Below are 13,461 nucleotides of genomic sequence, written 5' to 3'. Positions count from 1 at the left end.
ACGACGTCTCTACTGCCTCTAGCCTCACAGCTGCAACGTTTTGAAACCCATGCTTTACACCCATATAACAGTGTTGCTACAACTATAATCTGGCATATTCCCCTTTTTGCCTCTATGGATAAGGTTCTATGTCTCCAGATCACCAGCCGCCTTTTTCTCCGCACCTCACTTCTGTTTACAACATCTTTCATAAATACATTCACCAACAACCTCACGTCTGTATATCTAAACACATTTTCTTCCTCCATATTTCCTCCCTCAAATTTGTTATCCAATCTTTCATTGCCCAGATTTTTTCATAACTTATGGCACTGTATAGAATTAACCAGCAGCAATAACAATAATAAAAATATCGAAAATCACCGCTTATTACCTTTGAATATATTGATGGTAGCGTTTAATTTTTATTTTTGCTGTTTTACTCAGATTTAGGAATTTGTTTTGTTGATGGTGTAGTTTTTTGCTTTGTCGTAAAAAATGTTGGTAAAACCAGCCTGTCTTGTGTTGCTGGTATTCTGTAGCCAGTGTTCTGTGCCCTGTCTTGTGTTGCTGGTATTCTGTAGCCAGCCTTCTGTGTCCTGTCTTGTGTTGCTGGTATTCTGTAGCCAGTCTTCTGTGCCCTGTCTTGTGTTGCTGGTATTCTGTAGCCAGTGTTCTGTGCCCTGTCTTGTTTTGCTGGTATTCTGTAACCAGCCTTCTGTGTCCTGTCTTGTGTTGCTGGTATTCTGTAGCCAGTGTTCTGTGCCCTGTCTTGTGTTGCTGGTATTCTGTAGCCAGCCTTCTGTGTCCTGTCTTGTGTTGCTGGTATTCTGTAGCCAGTGTTCTGTGCCCTGTCTTGTTTTGCTGGTATTCTGTAGCCAGCCTTCTGTGTCCTGTCTTGTGTTGCTGGTATTCTGTAGCCAGTGTTCTGTGCCCTGTCTTGTGTTGCTAGTATTCTATAGTCAGTCTTCTGTATCCTGTATTGTATTGCTGGTATTCTGTAGCCAGTGTTCTGTGCCCTGTCTTGTGTTGCTGGTATTCTGTAGTCAGTCTTCTGTACCCTGTCTTGTGTTGCTGGTATTCTTTAGCCAGTCTTCTGTGTCCTGTCTTGTGTTGCTGGTATTCTGTAGTCAGTCTTCTGTACCCTGTCTTGTGTTGCTGGTATTCTGTAGCCAGTCTTCTGTGCCCTGTCTTGTTTTGCTGGTATTCTGTAGCCAGTCTTCTGTACCCTGTCTTGTGTTGCTGGTATTCTGTAGCCAGTCTTCTGTACCTTGTCTTGTGTTGTTGGTATTCTGTAGCCAGTCTTCTGTACCCTGTCTTGTGTTGCTGGTATTCTGTAGCCAGTCTTCTGTACCCTGTCTTGTGTTGCTGGTAGCCAGTCTTCTGTGCCCTGTCTTGTGTTGCTGGTATTCTGTAGCCAGTCTTCTGTGCCCTGTCTTGTGTTGCTGGTATTATTTGCCCTGTCTTGTGTTGCTGGTAGCCAGTCTTCTGTGCCCTGTCTTGTGTTGCTGATATTCTGTAGCCAGTCTTCTGTGCCCTGTCTCGTGTTGCTGGTATTCTGTAGCCAGTCTTCTGTTGCTGGTATTCTTTGCTCTGTCTTGTGTTGCTGGTAGCCAGTCTTCTGTGCCCTGTCTTGTGTTGCTGGTAGCCAGTCTCCTGTGCCCTGTCTTGTGTTGCTGGTAGCCAGTCTTCTGTGCCCTGTCTTGTGTTGCTGATATCACACTGTTGAAACTCTCCCATCTTCTTTAAACTTTGCTTCACTTAAAATTTGTTCGGATTTTTAATCCCGGAGGGTCAGCCACCCAGGATAACCCAAGAAAGGCAGTGCGTCATCGAGGACTGTCTTATTTCCATTGTGATCCTTCATTCTTGTCCCCACAAAATGCCACCCACACTAATCGACTAACATCCAGGTACCTACTTACTGTTAGGTGAACTAGGACAGCAGGTGTAAGGAAACATACATAAAGTTTCCACCCGTGAAGGGGATTACTGCTACAACATCCAGACTCCTTGCATAGCTTTAGCCATCAGTTCCTTCTTAACTTCCGGCCTGAATTCAACTATGCATATTCCAGTAATCACCTCCAGTGTCTATGTAGCAGTTACATACAAAGAAAACTAGTAAAGAGAAAAATTAGTAAACTGTTTCCTGTTTCATGAATTTCAATCGTCTTCTGTGCCAAACCTGACTGAGAAATTCTTAAATCCACATCTCCTGGTGAATTAGAACGGAAGAATAAATGGAATAATAACTTTTATTACGAACACAGGTATAGAATCCCTGGTCGTAATGGGATTCAAAGTGGACCACACAAAACTTAACAACAGTATATGACTTACATTATCCTTCAGCTGATATATACAAGTATGTACACTATGTACAGAGGTGAAATAGTATCACACAGTGACAGAAGATGGCAGAAGTAGAAGCCAGAGAGTGCACTGTACTCAACCAGCAGCTCAGACAAGTCTGTCAGTTTGCTTGGCACAAGTGAACCACATTGCTTCAGCTTTGGTGGGCTTGTCTGTGATTGGTCAATGAACGAAAGTACTGATTTAACGATTGACAACCTATTGATCGTTCGCTGGATGTGAGGCAGCCTATATGGGAGTGTAACATACGCCAAATAAAATGTAATATACTCGTAGCATGCTACAACTATCAAGAAATAACAAAAGAAATGCGACGATAAATGTAAAATTGAAATCAAACAGAAGGCTGCAAGATTTACCTGCTATTGTATGTACTTATGAAAAAAAAAAATAAAAAAAAATGATAATCGTTCCAGAGTGTAAAACGTTTATCAAAAGGGCTGTTTCCAGTACCACGGCAGGGAAGCCTAAAATTATAAGCACATTCATCATGGCTCGCTCTTCGGGCGTCTTTCCTAAAAGGATTCGGATGTTATGATCCTTGCATGACCCGCTGAACTTCTGTATCCAGGTGTGACTTACACAGCGGAGAAAACATTGTACTTCCCGGAGGAGCAAAGGAGCCACACCTTCCTTCTTCTAATTCATGGATACCATTGCTTCTTTATGTCAAAGAATATGACTCACAGAATTCTATATGTTATTCTACATCTCTCATGAAGTATTGCAATCACGTGACTAAAGTCAGCTGATTTATACCTGTCAAGGATAACTGATGTCACGCAGCGCGAATTTTTGTTGATAAATGAAGCAGCTGCTAGAGTACCTCATGCTTATTTCCGCCTCATCACTCATTCATCACTCATTCATCACTCTACAAAGTATGAAATTTCTGTCTCTATTTCATTCAACTCCATTATTACATATTTCGACTTTTCATGGTAATTGGAGGCATTTTCTGACATGCTTCATTTTTTTAGCTAAAATACTTATATCTGTCCATCTCTTACACACCTGTTTCCAAGACAACTCATTATCTACATTAAAAAAAAATTACGATTACTCTCCTTACTGTTAACTTGAATTCTTCGACCTTATTCTCTCATCCCTCACCTCTACCCTTCTTTTCCGTTATTTTTCATTTATCCCTCCCGTCTATTTTACATTCTTCTTGGAAATATAAACACAAATGCAGTATAATGTGATCCTTTATTGACAACGTTTCACCCACACAGTGGGCTTTTTCAAGTCACACACGGATCTACCTGGGGTGGAAGGTACGAGAGTATTTATAGTCATGTTCAGAATGTTGAGGTCAGGTGGAGAATGCTGCATCTGATGATGTACCGGGTGGGGTTATAGAGTCTTGGGTAGCTTGGCAGGGGTATTGGACAAGTTGTAGACCTTCTGCAGTGTTCTATGTTCTTATGTGGGATAGCGATGAAGAAGTTTCTTGGCGAGTGGTTCAGCTATGTTATAGAAGCCATTGTTCTGGTTGAAATTGTTGGTTATAGAGATAAGCGATGATTCCAGGATTCTTCTGTATTGAGTGTTGTCTTCTGTGGCTATAAGTCTTGAGTTTCTGTAGTTAATTAAATGGTTGTGTGAATTGCGATGTTGTACACAGGCATTCCTTGTATCGTCAGTCCTGCTTGCATATTGGTGTTCTGAAATGCGTGTTTGGAGGTCTCTTGATGTTTCGCCCACATATAATTTGTTGCAGTCATTACAAGGGATTATGTATACCCCTGCAGAGGATGGAGGCTTGTCCTGTCTACTACTGGTGATGTCCTTGATGGTCGTGGTTGTGGAGGTAGATACTTGGAATGATGTTTTGGCAAATATGTTGGAAACATGTTTGGCAATGGAGTTGTTGGGGAGGACTATGTATCTCTTCTCGGCAGTGTCTTCTCTGGGTGTGTTGAAGATGTTTAATGCCCGCCGTCTGCAGTCTCTGATGAAGTGACGTGGATAGTGGAGTTTAGAAAATACTTGTTCAATTATAGTGCATTCTTCCTCAAGGAACTCATTGCTGCAGATTCTGAGTGCACGTAGGAAGAAGCCTATAATCACACCACGTTTGGTTTTGGTGTCGTGGTGAGAGTAGAAGTGGAGAAGATCGTTTTGGTTGGTGGGTTTTCGATAGACTTTAAAACGAAGTTCGTGGTCAGCTTTGCAGAGCAGAACATCAAGGAAAGGAAGAGTGTTGTCGACTTCTTCTTCAAGTGTGAACTGGATTGTTCTTTCGTCTACAGCCCAGTTGTTTCCTCTTATCTTTATACCTCCACAACTTCTGCCTCATCTCTCTCATTCTGTCTCCCTCTTGTACTGCCATTTTTTTCCCTCACCTTCCATCTCTTTTTTAACACCTTTTTTCTATTCCTTTAACCTTTTCTTGGTCACCATCTCTCATCATCACATGATCCTTTTTCCTCTTTTAGAAATTCTTCCACCCTCATCTATTCCCTGATCACTATTGAGTCTCTTACTTCCCATCGTAGCCACTATCCTTCATTCTCGATGCCTATTATTCTCAACCACATCTCTTCTGCCCCTTCACTTTTCATCGTCTTTTCTCTTATCAGCTTTCCCCATCCCGTACCCATTCCATCCACTCTCTCTGCTCTCTCATCTGCTCCATCGTTTCTCTAATTACTCCATCTCCATATTCCTCCTCTTCAATTCAAGTTCTCACTTGTTAGTTTTCCCCTTCACATCCAATCCATCCTAATTTCTCCTATTTCGTATTCTACCATTCCCTATCTGCACCTTTCATTCCAAATCTTACCATCCGAACCTCTTCATCACTATAATTCCTATCCCTCTCATCCACCTCCCGTTCCTCTCCTTTCCCTTAATCATGGCCCTTCCTAGCCTCCTCACCCTTCAACTCGCCCTCCTCCCAGCAGTCACTTGAGCGTGAGGTTGAGGGCTCTTACCTGTTGCTCTATGATTTACAGTTCAAGTTCTGATGCCAATCTCTGTACGGTGAAACATGGTTCAGCCTCGTTTGTTTTGAGCTAGTGGTGTGAACTTTGCTTACCTGCACTCCCTCCCTCTCCCCCTCCCTCTACCCCTCCCTCTCTCTCTCTCTCTCTCTCTCTCTCTCTCTCTCTCTCTCTCTCTCTCTCTCTCTCTCTCTCTCTCTCTCTCTCTCTCTCTCTCTCTCTCTCTCTCTCTCTCTCATCGTCAACAAAGGACATAAATAATTCATATGCATCATTTACCAAGCCTCCACCAATTACTCTGAAGGAGGCCATAAATGCAGCCTTATCATTAAAGAGTTTGTCCTTATCGTAGCCTCCCAACAGCGGGATGATTCCTTCAATTGCCGCAGACTAGAATCCAGACTGGTGTGTTTACATTCGTGTAGCGTCAGAGGAGGATCCGGATTGATATATGTACGTTCTTGTAGACTGAGAAGACGGTAAGGCTTAATATGTTTTCCTTGTAGCTATCTTGTGGTAGGATATATTTACCTTATTTTTTTATAACTTCTGTTAAAATTCCGCAATAATGTTCCATTATCCACATTGAAGAATTCGAATATATTTGTGGGAACAAAAGGTTGTAACTGATCTGTTTACGTTCTCATATCTACTACTGAAATTCTTGAATGATCTATAACAGTAGCAGGGTCGTGAAGACATAGACGAGGATCTAGAATAGGCTGATTAAGGGTCTTGCAAAGAGTTGAGCATCCCTGAAAATTAATGTGTACATATTCGAAGACGGAAGATTTTAATAAGATTTCAGAAAATGTACAACGAATATATATATATATATATATATATATATATATATATATATATATATATATATATATATATATATATATATATATATATATATATATATATATATTATTTCCCAGTAAAAGTATGCCTTGGGCAAGGATGTGTGATACCACCATGGTTGTTTAATGTATTTATAGATGAGTTTGTAAGAGAAGTGAATGCTAGGGTGTTAGCAAGAGGGTTGGGGTTAAAAGATTAAGAATCTATCACAAAGTGGGAGTTGTCATAGTTGCTCTTTGCTGATGACACTGTGCTTTTGGGAGATTCTGAAGAGAAGTTGCAGAGGTTGGTGGATGAGTTTGGTAGGGTATGTAAAAGAAGAAAATTGAAAGAGAATGTAGGAAAGAGTAAGGTGATGAGGATAAAAAAAAATTAGTTAAAAAGAGATTGGATATCAGGTAGGAGGGAGAGAGTATGGAGGAGGTGAATGTATTTAGATATTTAGGAGTGGACATGTCAGCAGATGAGGTGAATCATAAAATTGACGAAGGAAAAAAGGTGAGTGGTGCACTGAGGAGTCGATGGGCTGACCACATCGACTCAAGGCTGAGGGACTGATTACCTCAAACTCCTCCTGTTCTTCAGTGTTCTCTTTTGTATGGACTGATGAAGCCACTGTGTGGCGAAACGTTTCCTCAATAAAGATACCCAAGCGTTGCACATATGTCTAATTTGTCAACTTTGTCCATGGAAGCAAAGAGGGGAATGTATGAGAGTATAGTTATACCAACGCTCTTATATGAGTGTGAAGCATGGGTGGTGAAAGTTGCAACAAGGAGAAGGCTGGAGGTAGTGGAGATGTCGTGTCTGAGGACAATGTAAGGTGTGAATATAATGCAGAGAATTCTTAGTTTGGAAATTAGGAGATGTGGGATTAATAAAACTATTATCCAGAGGGCTGAGGAAGGGTTGTTGAGGTGGTTCGGACATGTAGAAAGGCTGGAACAAAATAGAATGACTTCGAGAGTGTATAGATCTGTGTATAAATCTGCAGGATCTCTAGGTCTTTAGCAATCAACACACATCAGGAGGTTACAGAATTGCAGAAAAAGAGTAGGAAATCCAGGCAAATAGGTTCAGGAAAACGACTCTCTCAAATTTTGGAGATTGCAACACGGATGACCTAGAGTTATAATTCCTCTCCCCCCTGTGGTTATTTTGCATCTTTTATTTATTTATATATTCGACATCCAGCTGAGATCCTCTTCAGGAGAATACAAAGCAATTAGGAGAACGTATGAGAGAGAGAGAGAATTGCAGGTGATTCGAACCAGGGTCAAGCACAATTCGAACCAGGGTCAAGCACAATTCGAACCAGGGTCAAGCACAATTCGAACCCACCGCAACAGCAACTTGGCTATGATTACCACAATAATGGAGTCTCAAGTCAGTCACCAACCGTGCACTGATAAGGTAAGCAGAGGCCATACACTTCGACCCAATTGCATGTGTTTCGGGTGAATTAATCCTGCAGATACAACAAGTGTCAGATTCTATCTCTTGTTCTAACTATAAGTAGTAGATCGGAAGAAACTGTAAAATGGCAACTGTAATTTTATCGAAAAGAATATGAGGAGTCGAACAGGTATGAAAATGCGAACCCACTATTGTAGACATCAAAGCCAATGACTCGGCTTTGATGATTACAATAGTGGAGTTTCCAATCAGTCACCTAATTTTAACAAAACTCATCCCGTACCCATTTCATATTTGAAAATTTCTGCTTAATCACAGAGTTGGCACTGCTAAGAGTGCACTACAGTGCCACCATAACTGGTCCAAGAGGCAAGCAACCAGTGAATGCTGGTTCCTTATGAAGTTAATATGTGGAACGAGGCTCTTCCAGTAAATGCAATACATCTTTACTTAGTTCTACTATAGGCTCACCATAGCAGCTTCCCTGCAGTACTCCAACACTGCCATACCAGCACTACAACCGCCCTCACCACCATGGTACCATCACCATCAAGTGCACCATAAACAGCGCCTGGCAGCCTCTCTGGTTGCTGGCAGCCCCTGGAATACTTGTTGATAGTCGACGCCTGTGGTTAAGCATTATCATCATCCTAGTTTATGGTCGGGAGTCGTGGCATTAGGGGCCGTTGATTGACCTTTATCAACCCCTTGGGCGTTGGAGCATCAGCTGATCGCACACCAGATACGTGGGCCACTTGATCCATTCCTGCCACTTTCTGTGCTATATCCGCGCCAAACACCCTCTCTTAGCGGGTTCTGCTACGTTTGTGGTTTGTGGTTCCTTCTCGGCTTGTTAGCCAGCTTCAGTCAGTAAGAAAAGCTTATTGTTCCTTAAGGAACTCTTTTCAGAAAAGAGTTCTTTTGAGCAGTTCATTTTGTTTCGTTCTTGTTAGCTGGTTTTGATCATTTCAGGATGTTGTTAGCCGGTTCTGGTGCGTTTTGTTCTGGTTCCTGCGGTTCCTGTTGAGCTTGTTAGTTAGCATCAACTAACGGTTTAAGTTGCTTCTACAAAAATTAAGTTTGTTAGCATTAGTGAAAATTTTCTTTTAGGCTCCTAAACGGAGTTTGCTCATTTTTGGTCAATATTAGCAGGAGTTGCTAAATTATGAAGGCTAGTAATGTTGGTATCCAGAGGTTAGAAAATATTATATTCAGCTCATGAAAATTACCTGTTATTCACATTCATGACGGCTCTTACTTCCAGAGGTTGAATAATCAGATTAGTAAACCCTGGGATACCAGGACAACCCGTGAAAACCAAGCAGTGCGGTTTATTACCACTGGCAACCCCATTTTTTTTCTAAGATTCTCACCCAGTGCGACCCACAACACCCGTTTAACTCCCAGAGGCAGCAGGTGTTAGGAGACGTGTTTATACGTCCAGCCTCACCCAGGGTTACAATCAGGTAGTTTGGGGATAAACTGACCAGTCTGCCACTGTGCTACGAGGCAGTTTAATAAGCTCTTGTAAGATACTGTCCCTCTTGTAAATGACCTTTACATATTTAGTGTATAACTTTTAAATAATAATAATTATAGATTCCTCAATAGTGTTGGATTGTTAACAATTTCTGCTCAGCAGAGGAATTTGTCAACCATCTTCTATATCCTGCTGGTCTTGCTTGCTGGGAAATACAATGCGAGGAAATACAATGAGAGGAAATACAATGAGAGGAAATACAATACGAGGAAATACAATGAGAGGAAATACAATGAGAGGAAATACAATGAGAGGAAATACAATGAGAGGAAATACAATACGAGGAAATACAATGAGAGGAAATACAATGAGAGGAAATACAATGCGCACTTAATTAGACATTAGAGACATTAGACAGTGTTGCAACTGTGTCTAATTTGCTGACATATTGTCAGTGGTCTGGCCTACAATTATTCGAGAAATACGCTGATAAGAAATAACCCGAAACTCTTTAGATGACGACTTTACAGTTAAATTACATGTTGTATCACTGTTTTTATTCATGGCACAGCGTGTGTTTAGTAACAAACTGACAGAGTTAGCAACTTCTGCTAACTAGAAATCTTCGTCACTTAACGGAGGTCGCTACCTAAATAATAGGCCTCGTCTGAAGAGTTAGGAGGGATGGTGATGGGAGAGGGAGGGAAGGGGATGGAAGAGGGAGGGAAGAGGATGGGGAAAGATTTTAATCAAAATGGAATTTAAGCTTCCTACTGGGATAGGTGAGAGGTAATCGATGTTTATAAAATAGGCGAAGCAACCCTTTCCTGTCATACCTGTTGTCGTACCTGTCGCCGTACCTGTCGTCGTACCTCCTGTCATACCTGTTGTCGTACCTGTCGTACCTCCTGTCATACCTGTTGTCGTACCTGTTGTCGCACCTTTTGTCATAACTGTTGTCGTGATTCTTGTCATACCTGTTGTACCTCTTGTCATACCTGTCATCGTACCTCCTGTCAAACCTGTTGTGGTACCTGTTGTGCCTCCTGTCATACGTGTGTCAGGTCTGACAGTGTTAACACATGTCAGACCTGACAGTGTTGATACCTGCCACAGTGTCGACACCTAACACAGTGTTGACAGTGTCGAACCTGACACAGTGCTGACAGTGTCAGACCTGACACAGTGCTGACAGTGTCACACCTGACACAGTGCTGACAGTGTCAGTCTTGACACAGTGCTGACAGTATCAGACCTGACACAATGCTGACAGTGTCAGACCTGATGCAGTGTTGGCAGTGTCAGACCTGATACAGTGCTGACAGTGTCAGACCTGACACAGTGCTGACAGTGTCAGACCTGGCACAGTGCTGACAATGTCAGACCTGGCACAGTGCTGACAATGTCAGACCTGACACAGTGTTGATGCCTGTCGGACCTGACACAGTGTTACTGCAGGTACTGCAGTGTTAATACAGGTACTGGAGTGTTAGTGCAGGTACTGTAGTGTTAGTGCAGGTACTGTAGTGTTAGTGCAGGTACTGTAGTGTTAGTGCAGGTACTGTAGTGTTAGTGCAGGTACTGGAGTGTTACGGAAGGTACTGGAGAATTACTACAGGTACTGGAGTGTTACTGCTGGTACTGGAGTGTTGCTGCATGTACTGAGTGTTACTGCTTGTACTGGAGTGAGACTGCAGGTCCAGGAGTGTTATTGCAGGTACCGGAGTGTTAGTGCAGGTCCTGGAATGTTAGTGCAGGTACTAGAGTGTTCATGCAGGTCCTAGAGTATTAGTGCAGGTACCTGAGTGTGACCTTACTCAGGACAAATTCCAACGAATCCGTTATGGAAAACTGGAGGAGATTTTAACTAGAACTAAGTATACTACAAGCTCTGATCACACAATGGAGCGAAGAAATAATGTGAGGGACCTGGGAGTTTTAATGTCAATGATCACAACAGTGCTACGATCATGACTGCGAAGAAAATGATAGGATGGATAATTAGAACGTTCAAAACAAGAGATGCCAAGCCAATGATGATCCTTTTTAAATCACTTGCTCTCTCTAGGCTGGAATACTACTGTATATTAACATCTCCATTCAAGGCAGGTGAAATTACAGATCTAGAGAATGTACAGAGAAGCTTTACTGCACGTATAAGTTCTATCAAACACCTTAACTGCTGGGAACGCTTGGAAGCACTTGACTTGTACTCACTGGAACGCAGGAGAGAGAGATACATCATAATGTACACTTGGAAAATCCTAGAAGGAATGGTCCCTAATCTGCACACATGAAATCACTCCCTACGAAAGCAAAACACTGGGCAGCCAGTCTAAAATATTCCCTAATGAAAAATAGGGGAGCCATTGGTACTTTAAGTGAAAACACAATGAATGTCCGGGGCCCAAGACTGTTCAACAGCCTCCCACCATGCACAAGGGAAATTACCAGTAGGCCCCTGCCTGCCTTCAAGAGGGAGCTGGACAGGTATTTAAAGTCGGTGCTGGATCAGCCGGGCTGTAGTTCGTATGTTGGACAGCGTGCGGACAGCAATAACAGCCTGGTTGATCAGGCCCTGATCCACCGGGAGCCCTGGTCGTGGACCGGGCCGCGGGGGCATTGATCCCCGGAATATCCTCCAGGTAGACTCCAGATAGGCAGACCTGTGCTTGTGTTCACAGTAATGTGTGTGAATCGTATATCTTTCTTAATCTCTAAATCTGGGATAGGCAAGGTGGTCGCCCGGGTCGACCCTCAGCCTGCCATCCAGTCTACTAGCCTGCCATCCGGTCTACTAGCCTGCTATCCAGCCAGTCTACTAGCCTGCCAACCAGTTAATCTGCTAGCCTGCCAACCTGTCAGTCTGCTAGCCCGCCAACCAGTCAATCTGCTATCCTGTCAAGAAATCAGTCTGCTAGCTGCCAACCACTCTCTTAGCCTGCTATCCAGTCGCCTCGCCAGTTAGATGGCTAGCCAGCTAACCAGTTGGGTAGATTGGCAACCAGTCATTCAGTAAACTGGCGACTCCTTCATCGAGCTAACTAGGCAATCATCCGGAAAGTCAGGAAGCTAACCAGCTATAACGCCATTAAATTAGTTTGTCTACAAGCTTGCTAATCCGCTAATAATCCAGGTAACTTGTGAATCAGCAGAAAAATCAGTCATATTCTCAGTCATGCTGAGAGAGAGAGAGAGCGCAACATGTTGAGAGAGATGTTGCAAGGACCTTCTTAGAGGCGTGAGATGGGGTCAGATAAAAGATAAGGTCAGTGGGATTTACCGACCGTAAGAGCTGCTGTTGGAGACACGCACACTTGCCTACACACACACACACACACACACACACACACACACACACACACACACACACACACACACACACACACACACACACACACACGCACACACTTGGTGCAAACGGTTACGTAGAGGACTCGTTTAAGACTGGGGACCCTAAGTAGTGGTTGCGGTGATATACAACCCTCCACCTGACAGGAGACCGACACGGGAATACGAAGGCAACAACGAAGCGATGGTTGACACCATAGCAGAAGAAGCTAGGAGAGCACCTAGCAGAAGCAACTATGAGAACACATAGTAGCAACACCAGCTACGAGAACACCTAGCAGAAGCAGGTAGAACATACAGCAGAGGTAACTAGTAAAGCACCTAGCAGAGGGTAGGAGAGCACAAAGCAGAAGCAGATAGGAGAACACGCAAGGCTGAAGCAAAACTACTGATCATGTATGATTTCAACCACGGAGAAATAAATTAGGAGAACTGGGACCGAAATGTAGACCGAAAAAGAGGATGGATAAGCTCATTAAAGTGACAAAGAAGAACTTTATAATGTAAGCATGTTAGAAACACGACAAATATAGAAAGGACAGAAGCATAGGTGACATAAGTGAAAAATTTGAGAGCCCTCTGGGCACTAACAACCAGGCAATACTGAACTCAGAGTACCTTGTGGAATTAAATATCTAAGGCACAACAGAAAGTGGAGGGTACTTGAAGCCAGATCTTACGGAGGGATCGCCGAGGAAATTAGGGGAATTCCTGAATACGGTGCAGTTAGAAAGGGAAGAAGAAACGTCAGTGATTGAATGTGTTGATGGCGTATCAATCTTGACAGTACCGGGAGGCAGAGGAGAGCTTCATACCTAGAAGCAGAATGGAAATAGCAAAGTTAAAGAGAGCCAATATCAAAATGGTATAAAATACTGACAGGTTGTTAGGTAAGAGACATAGGCAACAGTTAGGCAACTCTGTTCGGAATAAAGTTCCGTAACTGTTGCCTATGTGTCTTACCTTCCCACCGTTAAAGAAGGCCCTTAAATCAACCGGAAATAAAGAAGCAAAGAAAAGCATAAATGTGTGGTAAAACTATAGAAAGCTGTGAATAGATAA

The sequence above is a fragment of the Cherax quadricarinatus genome, chromosome 30 (genome assembly GCF_038502225.1).
Source record: "Cherax quadricarinatus isolate ZL_2023a chromosome 30, ASM3850222v1, whole genome shotgun sequence".
Taxonomy (NCBI): Eukaryota; Metazoa; Arthropoda; class Malacostraca; order Decapoda; family Parastacidae; genus Cherax; species Cherax quadricarinatus.
Note: the sequence above shows the minus strand (reverse complement) of the source record.